The 16,841-nt window shown below is 45.5% G+C and overlaps 1 protein-coding gene across 1 annotated transcript in view; it reads right to left on the reverse strand.

Annotated features, from left to right (window-relative positions):
* LOC111953440 (anion exchange protein 2) overlaps positions 1-1,012 on the reverse strand; it is an 87,829-nt gene extending 86,817 nt beyond the window's left edge. Inside the window, exon 1 of the mRNA XM_023972699.2 lies at positions 923-1,012. The gene's annotated coding sequence lies outside the window, so the exon portion shown is untranslated. The remainder of the gene's footprint in view (positions 1-922) is intronic.
* Positions 1,013-16,841: the final 15,829 nt, after the last annotated feature.

The following is a 16,841-nucleotide window of genomic DNA, read 5'->3' on the forward strand; positions in this document are numbered from 1 at the left end:
TTTGTTGCTAAACAACCAACCAACACAGAACTCACTGCAACTGCCTCTGCAACGCAATGTTGCAAGGCAAACGAAGCGTTCCATTGGAAATGCATGTATTTCTGGTGTACCAAACGCAATTACGTTGTAGGTGTGATCAATGGGTTAGAACCTGGAGAAAAATAGTTTACTGTAAGAGTCATTTCTGAGTCATTTTGGCATTATGAGGAAATGAGAAAAATTAGTTTACAACATAACGGAAAATGTTGCACTCAAAAAATGAATGAAAACGCATACCTCGTTACCCCTGACCAAACCCCCACACACAGCCTCTGATTGTTCAATGGTTAAGCGACTAGTACACCCAAAACGTTCCTAATGAAAAGTACAGTTGATAGGATGTGTGTACCAAATAAAAAAACTTCAAAACAAAATTTGGGCTAAGTGACCTTGCGACGTACCTCCCTACCTATATCACATTCACAAAAAAATGACTGTACTTTGTTGTCACATGGCTTTAGCCATCATTCATTTTTTACTGTAAAGGTAGCTCACGTCTTTAGTTAAATGTTGTCTACAGTGGGGTGCCAAAATTTATCTTATACCAACGTTTTGAATGGGCATATTCATCTTTATCGACAATACCATTAAACTAGCAATATAAATTCAGTCATTCCCATTATTAGCTGACTAGCATTGCTAGCTAAACCAAAGACGTGGAGGCTAAACCTTTCCGTTACAACCTTTATCGTGCCAAGTGACAGCATAGCCTGCTGCTAGCTAACATTGCCTGTCAAGTCCTAACCAATGTGAATTTCAGTTTTAGAAGACAGTTCACTAACAAAAACACTATTCTCGGCTAAACAATGGCATTTTCACATATTTACAAACAGTACAGGTATTTTATCCACTTCCTGCTTACTTTAGTAGCTAGACTTCTTACCCCGACTCACCTCCCGCTGCCTTGTGTGTGGACGTGCTATGGATGCGCGTGCGTAAAATGTTTCATATTTCTCATGATGGCTCGACCAGAGACGGAAAAGGAAGCGAGACATCCCACTCCCTCAATTTATGTGGTTCATGTACTTTCAATGAACTAAGCAGACCAGACCCAGCTGCGAATGCATTGGTACTTATGGGAGAGCCACCCTATTAAGCAGACCGGAACTGACCATTTCTTTCAATGGTAAGTGAATATACGTTATTTATAATGAGGAATACCTGGATAAAATCGGATCTCTCTGAAATGAAAATAGACCGCTCTCACTTAAGTAAAATATATATTTTATCCGACGTTCCCTTTACGCTTGAAAAAAACAAGTGACCCTCCCCTATACCCAAAATAATGATTCAAACATATACAGCCTAAATGCGAAATGTATAGGCATGTTGTTGGAGTGCTGTTGTTGATGTAATGTTGAAATGCTGAGCGATCCTGCCAGCCTGTCGCGCGTCACAATATATTTTTTAAATGGCCTAAATAATTCATTTTCATTACTTCTTAGGCTACCTGTCATGCTCCTGACTCATTTAGAGTTAGTATGTTGTTTAATAGCCTGTTGAAATGTTGAACGTCAATTAAAGAATAATTACTTCTCAAGCAGAGTAAATGTTTTGTCTCCTCTTGGCCTGCTATGGAAGGTTGTAGCGCAGCCTCTGAATGTCAGAGACAAACCAAATATATCCCATATGCATCGGAGTCACGTCTTTCCCCAGCATTTTACAGCTGGTTTCTAGCATAAAGCATTGCAGACTAAAGCAACGTTATACAACGCTTTATATAATCAGGTCCAATTATTATTATTATTTTTAAATCTTACATTAACAAGGGCTTTAGCCATTTTCTTTAACAAAAGCCACACTACCTCCACATACCCCCTCAATTCGAGACCTGATTTTAACTTAAAACAACGAAGCTCTTCACTGACACTGATATATTTAAGGAGCGGTGACTGAATGAACTGGCTGACAAAAACTATGGATAGTAGACTATAATTTTGTCTGTCAAACAGGTAGACCTACCACTTATTTCTTGAATAGGAAGACATAGGCTCCAACACAGAGCCCTATTGTTGTGCGTAGCCTAAAGTCAAATTAAAATGAAGACTGTTTAAATGAATTACGTCATCTCGAATTAGCCTACTTTCAGCACCTACGCACTGTCCATCTCCACTGCTTCCGCTTCATAGTCATGTATGTAAATTACTCGAATATTGCTTATTGTGAGGTCAATAACTCTGATAAATAGCTTCATTTTGGGCAACGAAACATTGTTTTCATTAAAATGAATTATAGCAGTAGCAAGGTTACCTCCGGTCCTCCTTTTCATCTTCATGCTCTCCCTCTCAACCTGAACAGGACATTACCATCCCAGAAGCGCCAAAACTTGGGAAGGAAGTACATTTTCTAAGAAATCTAATTTTGCCCTGTGCTTCTCCGAGCATGCTCTTCGTATAGCCTATAACCTATATTATAGGCCAGCTTTTCTCAAACGTTTTGTCCCAGGGACACCACAGAGGTGTCAAAGTGTTTTCAACAGCCAGTCTGTTGCGATATTTAGATTTTGTTGCAGCAAGAGAGGAGAAGCTGGTCTCACATAAATAGGTAGAATGAAAGAGTATTAAGTTCTTCACTGCCATCTCGCAAATTTGCGGGTATTCTCCGCAGCTGAACAGCCAGAATGTGGACAGGCGCATCTCATTAAAACGAATGCGCAGGCCTTGGTCACAGGACAGCTCCAATAGTTTATCATCAAGAACCGGTGACAAACTGAGTCTCTTCAGTGTTGGTGAACGGATTACGTATCCACTGCTTTCCCGGGCGTGGATCAGATTGTGAAGGGAAGTAATCCTCGAATGTGAGCAGAGTTTTGCTCAGATGTGACCCAATCAATTTTCGCATGTGATTCATGTCTACATCCATCACCCACGTTAGAGTTTACAATAGGGGGAACATATCGAAAATACTTCTGTCCACTCGGTCTCTCTAGATGCCCAGTTTTGTCACTTAGCAGTCTCGTCGGTAGGCCTACAGACCGGATAAAAAAGGTCCCACCTGCTTTACATTTCCTCATTACTTGACGTGCATATAACCCTCTGTTCCCCCATGTCTGTGTGTGGAATTGTTTGTTGTAAAGTGTATGTGCACTTCAGACTGGTTTGCAATGGGTTATTTCAACCCGTATTTTGTTGTTCTGGGTGCAGTTTGTTTTGTCGCATTAAACTGCTCCGGTTGTTACCCATTTCTGCTCTCCTGCTCCTGACTTCCCTGCAGCCAGTTACGCACCTCTTACAGAATTCCACACTGGAATATGGAGTCAGCAGGAGCAGGTGCCCCTGGTATAGGGGTCGAGGAGTGCGTCCAGGAGCACGCGCCGGTGCTCCACCATCTCAGCGCCACCATGGACCGCGTCATCCAAACCATGGACCGCTGGGAGAGACAGGGAGTGCCTCCAGCGCCTCCACCAGCACAACAGGGGTTTCCACTACTTGCCCCCCCCCTGCACCCGGTCCCAGTGGGATTCGTCTCGCACTTCCCCGGGAGTACGATGGGACGGCTGCACGCTGCCAGGGTTTCCTGCTGCAGCTGGATCTATACCTGGCAACCGTCCACCCGGCTCCTTTGTGCCGTGAGAGGGTGTCCGCCCTCGTCTCGTGCCTCTCGGGGAAAGCCCTGGAGTGGGCCAACGCTGTGTGGGGAGATGCTGTGTGGGGAGACATCTAAGGCAGGGGACGAGGAGCGCCCAGGAGTTTGCGATGGACTTTCGGACCCTGGCCGCCGGTGCGGGATGGAACGACAGGGCCCTGATCGACCACTATCGCTGCAGTTTGCGCGAGGATGTCCGTCGGGAGTTGGCCTGCAGGGACACCACCCTCACCTTTGACCAGCTGGTGGACCTGTCCATTCAGCTGGATAACCTGCTGGCTACTCGCGGACGTCCAGAGCAGGATCTGTCGGTTCCATCCCCCAGCACCACCGCTCCGATGCCCATGGAGCTGGGAGGTGCTGCGCCCAGGGAGACCACTGTGAAGTACAATTACCCGCTACCTCTCATAGACACAGCGATTGAGTCAATGCACGGGGCGCGCTTCTTCACGAAACTAGATCTCAGGAGCGTTTACAACCTGGTGCGTATTTGGGAGGGAGACGAGTGGAAGACAGCGTTCAGTACCACCTCAGGGCATTATGAGTTCCTCGTCATGCCCTACGGGTTGAAGAATGCTCCGTCTGTCTTCCAAGCCTTTGTGGACGAGATTTTCAGGGACCTGCACGGGCAGGGTGTAGTGGTGTATATCGATGACATTCTGATATACTCCGCCGCACGCGCCGAGCATGTGTCCTTGGTGTGCAGGGTGCTTGGTCGATTGTTGGAGCATGACCTGTATGTCAAGGCTGAGAAATGCCTGTTCTTCCAGCAGTCCGTCTCCTTCCTAGGATACCGCATTTCCACCTCTGGGGTGGAGATGGAGAGTGACCGCATTTCAGCCGTGCGTAATTGGCTGACTCCCACCACGGTAAAGGAGGTGCAGCGTTTTCTAGGGTTTGTCAATTACTACCGGAGGTTTATCCGGGGTTTTGGTCAGGTAGCGGCTCCCATTACCTCACTGCTGAAGGGGGGACCGGTTCGGTTGCAGTGTTCGGCTGAGGCGGACAGGGCTTTTGTTGACCTAAGGGCCCTGCTTACCTCGGCTCCCGTGCTGGCCCATCCGGATCCTTCTTTGGCGTTCACAGTGGAGTTGGACGCGTCCGAGGCTGGGATAGGAGCCGTGCTCTCCCAGCGCTCGGGTACGCCACCGAAGCTCCGCCCCTGTGCTTTCTTCTCGAGGAAACTATGACATGAGGGACCAGGAGCTGTTGGCTGTCGTCAAGGCTTTGAAGGCGTGGAGACATTGGCTTGAGGGGGCTAAACACCCTTTTCTCATCTGGACTGACCACCGCAATCTGGAGTACATCCGGGCAGCGAGGAGACTGAATCCTCGCCAGGCAAGGTGGGCCATGATTTTTACCCATTTTGTTTTCACCCTTTCGTACAGACCAGGTTCCCAGAATGTCAAGGCAGACGCACTGTCCCGGCTGTATGACACAGAGGAGCGGCCCATGGATTCCACCCCCATACTCCCGGCCTCCTGCCTGGTGGCGCCGGTAGTGTGGGAGCTGGACGCGGACATTGAGCAGGCGTTACGTGCAGAGCCCGCTCCCCTCCAGTGTCACGCTGGGCGTCTGTACGTTCCGTCTGCTGTCCGTGACCGGCTGATCTATTGGGCTCACACGTCACCCTCCTCTGTTCATCCAGGTATCGGTCGGACAGTGCGCTGTTTGAGTGGGAAGTACTGGTGGTCCACCTTGGCCAAGGACGTGAGGGTTTATGTTTCCTCCTGCTCGGTGTGCGCCCAGTGTAAGGCTCCTAGGCACCTGCCCAGAGGTAAGTTACACCCCTTACCCGTTCCACAACGGCCTTGGTCTCACCTGTCGATAGATTTTCTCACAGATCTCCCCCCATCACAGGGGAACACCATGATCCTGGTCGTTGTGGACCGTTCCTCCAAGTCCTGCCGTCTCCTTCCTCTGCCCGGTCTCCCTATGGCCCTACAGACTGCGGAGGCCTTGTTCACTCACGTTTTCCGGCACTACGGGGTGCCTGAGGATATAGTGTCTGGAGAGCGTTCATGGAGCGTCTGGGGGTCTCGATCAGCCTTACCTCAGCCTTACCTCAGGTTTTCACCCCGAGAGTAACGGGCAGGTGGAGAGAGTTAACCAGGATGTGTGCGGTCTTATTGCCAGGACGGCTATCAGCGGAGCCTTGTCTGGCAGCGAAACTGTTAATTCAGCCTCATTTACTGCCTTTTAAAAAAACATATCTGATATGGCTGACTTACTTAAACAAATGTGGTTTCTACTGACAATTTAAATGTACAAACTATGGCAGAAGGGGACAATGGGCGGGTAAGAGGCAATTCGTAATTTCGATTAAGACATTAATGAGCGAGCTAGGACAGTACAATTTGTTCAGTAGTGTAACGACCCTGGGTTTATAAGTGCGGATATCGACTCTGCCGCACGAGAATGCTTTTGCGGCACAGTCGATAGCGCGCTGGACTTTGGGCTAGAAGGTCGATGGTTCAAGACCTGCTCCTTGCTGTTTCATTACATTGGTGTCAGAAGTCATCGGACCTTGCATCCACGACAGTGCGGGTGCTTGGCCGGTGAGCATGTTCCTGTAAGACGTAGAGTCGTAAGCTAGCGCGAGGACGCGCTCTTTGAAAGGATTGGAGTAGTGTAACGACCCTGGGTTTATAAGCACGGATATCGACTCTACCGCACGAGCATGCTTTTGCGGCACAGTCGATAGCGCGCTGGACTTCGGGCTAGAAGGTCGAGGGTTCGAGACGTGCTTCCTGCTGTTTCATTACAGTACTTTTGAAATGTACAAAGACAGAATTCAGAACATGGGTCATTCTTACAGTATTCTCCCTGTACACCAAGTCAGAACCGTAGGATAAATAAAGGGGGCATATAAGCAGACAATGAAAGCTCTTACAATATTTGATGAATACATTTCTCTAAAACAGGCTATAGGCTAAATGTGCACCACCAAGTCAAAACAGTAGGCTAACTTATGAGGGGAAAAGGGACCAAATTATTAGGGTGAGGCACATGGGCTACTAACAGCTTACTACACAACATACACTTTGTATTACTTTCTTAGCTACAGTATACATATCTCCCTGACATATTACATAATTTATGGAGCAGCATACAAGATATTTTCGGACTCACCTTGTTTTGCTGTGCTCACTTGAACAGGAAGGTGGTGCGGCGGGCCTTCGTGGCAAATTTTGTCATCAAAGTCTGTCATTCTCTGGATTTATGGTTGTTGCAAGACAACTGCGAACTATGAAAAAAAAACAAGGTTGAATCATGATGTCAGTGATCTTCAGGTCGGAGCTCTAGAAAGATGCCTGACTTGGAATTCCGAGTTGGATGGCCGTTCAAAAGTTATTTCTCAGTCGTGGCTCGTTTTTTTCCAAAATTCCCAGTTTTCTTGAAATCATTGAAGTCTGAGATTTCCCAGTTCCCAGACCCTTAAACCCAGACTTGGACCACACACCCACTCCACTGAATAGCAGGCTAGGGATTGCTTTGCAATGCTTGCAGTTAGCCACTGATTCCTTCCAAACCACTCAATGTTGAATTTGCGATTTCCAACTTGTTGGGTAATGTTTATGTCCAATTGCCGATGACCACCGATATGTTTTATCTATAATTTCTCTTCGTCATTTCTCTTCATATGACAAGGATTGAAAAGGCTTTGCCAGTAGATTGTTGACTTGATACATGATGATGACTGCAGCTTGCTAGCTAAGATTCTGAAAGTATGATGTTGACATGATCAGTCCAATCAAAGCTACGATACATATAACGTGATTTGACGTAATTTCATCTGTGACTAATGACCCTGAGCCTTCTTGGATGGGCACTTCTAATGTAACTCAATGGCAGCATCCAAGGGGCTTGAATTTTCTAGCTCTCCCCGTAGATTTTGTGGTGACGCAGTGTCCCCATGAGTGACAGAATACTGAGCCAATCACGGCACAACTAGAGAACATTACCATCCCCTATGCTCCGTAGAAAAAAAAAAAAACTGTTTATATGCGGCTTTATTAACTCAATGATTTGATTTTTTAAATTGTTTGCAAACTGATATGTGACACATATTAATGTCAAAATAACATGCAAAACAGGAACAAAAAAAATATCTATTTTTTGTTGTTGTTGCTAAACACCTGCCCTGAATGACGGGTCACCACTGGCTGCATGCATAGTTCAGTGCATTACACAAGTAGTCCTACTGCAATTATTTATTTGACTCAATATGCTGCAGACCTAAAAAAATTCAATAATAATATTCAGGACAAATATGCTGCAATCATTCCTCCACAGACTGGTGCCGGGACCAGGGTTTGAGAAAGGCTGGTGTAGGCTATGGATAATTTTATTGAGACCACACTAGGCGCACTTGATATTGCGCTGATTTTGCCTGCCCATCAGAGAATAAATGATGAGCGGCATCATTGGGCAGACATGAGATACTATAATAAGCAACTAATTCTCAAACCCTGAGCAATATAACATTTAATTGATTTTCAAATTACATGACCCTCTTGTCACGCCCTGACCTTAGAGAGCCTTTTTATTTCTCTATTTGGTTAGGTCAGGGTGTGATTTGGGTGGGCATTCTAGTTTGTCTATTTCTTTGTTGGGCCGGGTATGGTTCCCAATCAGAGGCAGCTGTCTATCGTTGTCTCTGATTGGGGATCATACTTAGCAAGCCCTTTTCCCACCTTCAGTTGTGGGATCTTATTTGTGTGTAGTTTCTTTCTGCACTGCATATAGCTTTACGTTTGGTTTTGTATTTCGGTGTCATTTTTAATAAAGAAAAATGTACGCCTACCACGCTGCACCTTGGTCTCATTCTATCAACGAGCGTAACATTTTAGAATACATTTCTAAAATACTAAACCTTCCCTGACTGAAATTGAAAAAGCATGACTCCTCCCCCATTTTCCTCCGGGTAACTATTGTGTAAATTTCGACCTCTCCCTAAACAACCTGAGTGGGGCATCTTCATTTATATGTTATCTTTGGCTCTACCACCAGTGTCTTTTTACGCAGGCTGGTCTCATGGACTATATCTAACAGTATGATATAGGAGTTGGCTTTGGGGATGACCAGTGAAATATACCTGCTGGAGTGCGTGCTACAGGTGGGTGCTGCTATGGTGACCAGTGAGCATGATATGTTATGTTTGCAGCTGTTATGTTTGCAGCTAGATAGCTGCAAACGAGTGGCTACTATTAGCTAACGTCTCTGTCCCGAAGCAAGCACCAGCTAGCCTTGAGCTAGCTGCATATACCAGCTAATTCAAGGGCTACAATACCTCCTTTGCCAATTGGCCTCGAAGAATGATGCCCAGTGGACTGTTTCAATAACACGGTACCTCATTTTATTTACCTGTCGGCCGCAGCCTCGAACTCAGGTCCTGTATGTACGTAACTGACCCGATCTGCCTATTCATTTCCATTTACCCGTTGTTGTTTTAGCTCTCCTGATCAATACCTATGATTGCTTTATGCCTCTCTCTAATGTCAATATGCCTTGTCTACTGCTTTCTTGGCTAGTTCTTATTATTTTATTTCACTGTAGAGCCCTCAGTCCCGCTCAACATGCAATAGATAGCTCTTTTGTCCCACCCCACACACATGCGGAGACCTCACCTGGCTTAACTGGTGCCTCCAGAGACAAAACCTCTCTCATCATCACTCAACGCCTAGGTTTACCTCCACTGTACTCACATCCTACCATACCATTGTCTGTACATTATGCCCTGAATCTATTCTACCACGCCCAGAAATCTGCTCCTTTTATTCTCTGTTCCCAATGCACTAGACGACCAGTTCTTATAGCCTTTAGCCGTACCCTTATCCTACTCCTCCTCTGTTCCTCTGGTGTTATAGAGGTTAACCCAGGCCCTGTAGCCCCCAGGTCCACTCCTATTTCCCAGGCGCTATCATTTGTTGACTTCTCTAACCGTAAAAGCCTTGGTTTCATGCATGTTAACATCAGAAGCCTCCTCCCTAAGTTTGTTTTATTCACTGCTTTAGCACACTCCGCCAACCCTGATGTCCTAGCCGTGCTAAGGAAGGCCACCAAAAATTCTGACATTTCCATCCCCAACTACAACATTTTCCGCCAAGACAGAACTGCCAAAGGGGGGGAGTTGCAATCTACTGCAGAGATAGTCTGCAGAGTTCAGTCATGCTATCCAGGTCTGTGCCCAAACACTTCGAGCTTCTACTTTTGAAAATCCACCTTTCCAGAAATAAGTCTCTCACTGTTGTTGCTTGCTTGTTATAGACCCCCCTCAGCCCCCAGCTGTGCCTTGGACACCATATGTGAATTAATTGCTCCCCATTTATCTTCAGAGTTCGTACTGTTATGTGACCTAAACTGGGATATGCTTAACACCCCGGCCATCCTACAATCTAAGCTAGATGCCCTCAATCTCACACAAATTATTAAGGAACCTACCAGGTACAACCCTAAATCCGTAAACATGGGCACCCTCATAGATATCATCCTGACAAACCTGCCCTCTAAATACACCTCTGTCTTCAACTAGGATCTCAGTGATCACTGCCTCATTGCCTGCATCCGTAATGGGTCCGTGGGCAAACGACTACCACTCATCACTGTCAAACGCTCCCTAAAACACTTCAGCGAGCAGGCTTTTCTAATCGACCTGGCCTGGGTATCCTGGAAGGATATTGACCTCATTCCGTCAGTAGAGAATGCCTGGTTATTCTTTAAAAGTGCCTTCCTCACCATTTTAAATAAGCATGCCCCGTTCAAAAAATGTAGGACCAGGAACAGATATAGCCCTTGGTTCACTCCAGACCTGACTGCCCTTGACCAGCACAAACACATCCTGTGGTGTACTGCATTAGCATTGAATAGCCCCCGCGATATGCAACTTTTTAGGGAAGTTAGGAACCAATATACACAGGCAGTTAGGAAAGCAAAGGCTAGCTTTTTCAAACAGAAATTTGCATCCTGTAGCACAAACTCCAAAAAGTTCTGGGACACTAAAGTCCATGGAGAATAAGAGCACTTCCTCCCAGCTGCCCACTGCACTGAGGCTAGGAAACACTGTCACCACCGATAAATCTACGATAATTGAGAATTTCAATAAGCATTTTTCTACGGCTGGCCATGCTTTCCACCTGACTACCTCTACCCCGGTCAACAGCTCTGCACACCCCACAGCAACTTGCCCAAGCCTCCCCCATTTCTCCTTCACACAAATCCAGATAGCTGATGTTCTGAAAGAGCTACAAAATCTGGACCCCTACAAATCAGCAGGGCTACACAATCTGGACCCTCTCTTTCTAAAATTAACCGCCGCAATTGTTGCAACCCCTATTACTAGCCTGTTTAACCTCTCTTTCGTATCGTCTGAGATCCCTAAAGATTGGAAAGCTGCTGCGGTCATCCCCCTCTTCAAAGGGGGAGACACTCTAGACCCAAACTGTTACAGACCTATATCTATCCTACCCTGCCGTTCTAAAGTCTTTGAAAGCCAAGTTAACAAACAGATCACCGACCATTTCGAATCCCACCATACCTTCTCCGCTATGCAATCTAGTTTCCGAGCTGGTCTTGGGGGCACCTCAGCAACGCTCAAGGTCCTAAACCATATCATAACCGCCATCGATAAATGACAATACTGTGCAGCCGTCTTCATCGACCTGGCCAAGGCTTTTGACTCTGTCAATCACTGCATTCTTATCGACAGACTCAACAGCCTTGGTTTCTCAAATGACTGCCTCGCCTGGTTCACCAACTACTTCTCAGATAGAGTTCAGTGTGTCAAATCAGAGGGCCTGTTGTCCGGACCTCTGGCAGTCTCTATGGGGGTGCCACAGGGTTCAATTCTCGGGCCGACTCTTTTCTCTGTATACATCAATGATGTCGCTCTTGCTTCTGGTGATTCTCTGATCCACTTCTACGCAGACGACACCATTCTGTATTCTTCTGGCCCTTCTTTGGACACTGTGTTAACAAACCTCCAGACGAGCTTCAATGCCATACAACACTCCTTCCGTGGCCTCCAACTGCTCTTAAATGCAAGTAAAACTAAATGCATGCTCTTCAACCGATCGCTGCCCGCACCTGCCCGCCCGTCTAGCATCACTACTCTGGACAGTTCTGACTTTGAATATTTGGACAACTACAAATACCTAGGCGTCTGGTTAGACTGTAAACTCTCCTTCCAGACTAACATTAAGCATCTCCAGTCCAAAATTAAATCTAGAATCGGCTTCCTATTTCTCAACAAAGCATCCTTCACTCATGCTGCCAAACATACCCTCCTAAAACTGACTATCTTTCCAGATCCTTGACTTCGGCGATGTAATTTACAAAATAGCCTCCAACACTCTACTCAGCAAATTGGATGTAGTCTATCACAGTGCCATCCGTTTTGTCACCAAAGCCCCATATACTACCCACCACTGCGACCTGTATGCTCGCGTTGGCTGGCCCTTGCTTCATATTCGTCGCCAAACCCACTGGCTTCAGGTCATCTATAAGTCTTTGCTAGGTAAAGCCCCGCCTTATCTCAGCTCACTGGTCACCATAGCAGCACCCACCTGTAGCACGCACTCCAGCATTTCACTGGTCATCCCGAAAGCCAACTCCTCATTTGGCCGCCTTTCCTTCCAGTTCTCTGCTGCCAATGACTGGAACGAATTGCAAAAAAATCACTGAAGCTGGAGTCTTATATCTCCCTCACAAAGTTTAAGCATCAGTTGTTAGAGCAGCTTACCGATCATTGCACCTGTACACAGTCTTTCTGTAAATAGCCCACCCAACTACCTCATCCCCATATTTGCTCTTTTGCACCCAAGTATCTCTACTTGCACATTGATCTTATGCACATCTATCAGTCCAGTGTTAATGCTAAATTGTAATTATTTCGCCACTATGGCTTATTTATTGCCCTACCTCCCTAATCTTACTACATTTGCACACACTGTATATAGATTTTTCTATTGTGTTATTGACTGTACATTTGTTTATCACGTGTAACTCTGTGTTGTTTGTGTCGCACTGCTTTGCTTTATCTTGGCTAGGTCGCAGTTGTAAATGATAACTTGTTCTCATCTGGTCTACCTGGATAAATAAAGGTGAAATATATATTTTTAGCATGGTTACATAGGACAGAAGGTTATTTAAAGGGACATTTCACCCTGTCTCTGCCGCTGCGTATAGTCATTACTACACTGAACAAAAATATAAATGCAACATGCTAAAACAGGTAGGTGCGTGGATCAGAAAACCAGTCAGTATCTGGTGGGACCACCATTTGCCTCATGCAGCGCGACATCTCCTTTGCATATTGATTGTGGCCTGTGGAATGTTGTCCCACTCCCCTTCAACGGCTGTGCAAAGTTGCTAGGAACTGGAACAAGCTGTCGATCCAGAGCATCCCAAAACACGCTCCATTGGTGACATGTCTGATGAGCATGCAGGCCATGGAAGAACTGGGACATTTTCAGCTTCCAGGAATTGTGTTCAGATCCTTGCGACATAGGGCTGTGCATTATCATGCTGAAACACGAGGTGATGGCGGTGGATAAATAGCACGACAATGGGCCTCAGGATCTCATCACGGTATCTCTGTGCATTCAAATTGCCATCGATAAAATGTTCGTGGTCCGTAGCTTATTCGTGAAGAGCACACTTCTCCAGCATGCCAGTGGCAATCGAAGGTGAGCATTTGCCCACTGAAGTCAGTTAAGGGTCTGAATACTTATGTAAATGTGATATATATAAAAAATATATATATAAATGAGCAAAAACCTGTTTTTGCTTTGTCATTATTGGGTATTGGGTGTAGATTGATGGGGTGAGGACAATTTAATCAAAATGGTCAAGGGTTCTGAATACTTTCCGAAGGCACTGTAGCTAGCTAGTAAAATGATTTACAGTTGCTGATGTTTCACGTTTGCTGACAATTTACAAACGCAAGGCTTGGCGCATAGCAAATTAGCAGGCACCAGGCTAACTAGCTAGCCATCTCCAGTCATGAGCTGACGTTTGCTGGTAAACCTAGCTGTTTAGTAGCCATATCTACAAATAAAAAGAGAAGAGGTTTTACATTGAGATACAATCTCCTATTGTAAAACATATATTTTTAGACATATATATGGCTACTTGTAGCTGTTTAGATAGCTAGCTAGCGAGACAAGATACCTAAGTTAGCAAACAGAAAAATAATTATATTTTAGATTCAAAGTAGCCACTCTTTGCCTTGATGACAACTTTGCACTCTTGGCATTCTCTCGACCAGCTTCACCTGGAATGCGTTTCCAACAGTCTTGAATGAGTTCCCACATATGCTGAGCACTTTTTCTTCATTCTGCGGTCCAGCTCAACCAAAACCATCTCAAATGGGTTGAGGTCAGGTGATTGTGGATGCCAGGTCATCTGATGCAGCACTTCATCACTCTCCTTCTTGGTCAAACAGCCCTTACACAGCCTGAAGGTGTGGGGTCATTGTCCTGTTAAAAAACAAATGATTGTCCCACTAAGCGCAAACCAGATGGGATGGCTTATTGCCGCAGAATACTGTGGTAGCCATGCTGGTTAACTGTGCCTTGAATTCAAAATAAATCAGTGTCACCAGCAAAGCACCTCCACACCATCACACCACACATGCAGAGATTATCCGTTCACCTATTATGCATCTCACAAAAACACAACAGTTGGAACCAAAAATTGCAAATTTGGACTCATCAGACCAGGACAGATTTCTACCGGTCTAATGTCCATTGCTTGTGTTTCTTGGCCCAAGCAAGTCTCTTCTTCTTGTTGGTGTCCTTTAGTAATGGTTTCTTTGCAGCAATTTGACCATGAAGGCCTGATTCACGCAGTCTCCTCTGAACAGTTGATGTTGACATGTGTCTGTTACTTGAACTCTGTGAAGCATTTATTTGGGCTGCAATTAATGGGGCTGGTAACACTAATGAACTTATCCTCTGCAGCAGAGGTAACTCTGGGTCTAACTTTCCTGTGGCGGTCCTCATGAGAGCCAGTTTCATCATAGCGCTTGATGGTTTTTACGACTGCACTTAAAGAAACTTTCAAAGTTCTTGACATTTTCCGCATTGACTGACCTTCATGTCTTAAAGTATGATGAACTGTCGTTTCTCTTTGCTTATTTGAGCTGTTATTGCCTTAAATGGACTTGGTATTTTACCAAATAGGGCTATCTTCTGTATACCACCCTACCTTGTCACAACACAACTGATTGGCTCAAACGCATTAAGGAAAGAAATTAACTTTTAACAAGGCACACCTGTTAATTGAAATGCATTCCAGGTGACTACCTCATGAAGCTGGTTGAGAGAAAGCCAAGAGTGTGCAAAACTGTCAAGACAAAGGGTGGCTACTTTGAAGAATCTCAAATATTAAATATATTTTGATTTGTTTAACCCTTTTTTAGTTACATGATTCCATATGTGTTATTTCATAGTTTTGATGTCTTCATTGTTATTCTACAATGTAGAAAATAGTAAAAATAAAGAAAAGTTCTTGAATGAGTCAGTGTGTCCAAACTTTCGACTGGTACTGTATACATTTTATTAAGCACAATCTGACTGCAACACACAGGTTGGAATGTCTGACTGAAATACTGGACAAATCTACCTTTTTTCAACGTTTGTGATATTTGAATTTGTTGATAAAATGCGGGACATGATTGTTTGGTTTCAGTAAGCGGGTCAAAGGGCCAAAATGTGGGACTGTCCCGCCAAATCCGGGACATGTACACTATATAGACAGAAGTATGTGGACACCCCTTCAAACTATTTCAGACACACCCGTTGCTGACAGGTGTATAAAATTTGAGCACACAGTCATGCAATGTCCATGGACAAACATTGGCAGTAGAACGGCCTTACTGAAGAGCTCAATGACTTTTAACGTGGCACCGTCATAGGATGCCATCTTTCCAACAAGTCAGTTCAGTCAAATTTCCGCCCTGCTAGAGCTGCCCTGGTCAACTTTAAGTGCTGTTGTGGTGGAAACGAACGCAAAGTGGTTGCTCACAGAACGGGACCACCGAGTGCTGAAGCGTGTAGCAGGTAAAAATCGTCTGTCCTCGGTTGCAACACTCACTACTTAGTTCCAAACTGCCTCTGGAAGTAATGTTAGCACAATAACTGTTTGTCGGGAGCTTCATGAAATGGGTTTCCATAGCCAAGCAGCCGCACACAAGCCTAAGATCCCCATGTGCAATGCCAAAAGTCACCTGGAGTGGTGTAAAGCTTGCCGCCATTGGACTCTGGAGCAGTGGAAACGAGATCTCTGGAGTGATGAATCACACTTCACCATCTGGCAGTCCGACGGACAAATCTGGGTTTGGCGGATGCCAGGAGAATACTGCCTGCCCCAATACATAGTGCCAACTGTAAAGTTTGGTGGATTAGGAATAATGGTCTGGGGCTGTTTTTCATGGTTTGGACTAGGCCCCTTAGTTCCAGTGAAGGGAAATCTTAGCGCTACAGCATACAATGACATTCTAGAGTAGACGATTCTGTGCTTCCAACTTTGTAGCAATAATTTGGGGAAGGCCCTTTCCAGTTTCAGCATGACATTGCCCCGGTGCACAAAGCAAGGTTCATACAGAAATGTTTTGTTGAGATCGGTGTGGAAGAACTTGACTGGCCTGCACAGAGCCCTGACCTCAACTCCATCAAAACACCTTTGGGATGAATTGGAATGCTGACTGCAAGCCAGGCCTAATCGCCCAACATCAGTGACCGACCTCGCTGCTCTTGTGGTTGAATGGAAGCAAGTCCCTGCAGCAATGTTCCAACATCTAGTGGACACCTTCCCACAAGAGCAGAGGCTGTTATAGCAGCAAAGGGGGACCAACTCCATGTTAATGCCTATGATTTTGGAATGTCGATGTTCATCGAGCAGGTGTCCACATACTTTTGGTCATGTAGTGTTTACGTAGTCATAGTTCAAGTCCCCTGTTATTTTCTTGACAATTTCTCATACATTTGGGAGGGGATACTGACTGTCCTTTTGCCTGACGACTCAAACTGAATTCGTTCGCTGCTCTTTGTGGCGTAGTGTTTGGCCGGAGCAAGGCGTTTGGGTACCAGGCAAACTGTACTACTGTTCTTGCCGTGGATAAACCATGGTCAGAGAATAAATGGAGCAAGCGTGACCCCCGCTGTTCAAATACAGTAGTTTAAAGAAAGCGGCACCACGAGCTGCTGGTTATGTGG

Source organism: Salvelinus sp. IW2-2015, linkage group LG27, assembly GCF_002910315.2.
Source record: "Salvelinus sp. IW2-2015 linkage group LG27, ASM291031v2, whole genome shotgun sequence".
Lineage (NCBI taxonomy): Eukaryota > Metazoa > Chordata > Actinopteri > Salmoniformes > Salmonidae > Salvelinus > Salvelinus sp. IW2-2015.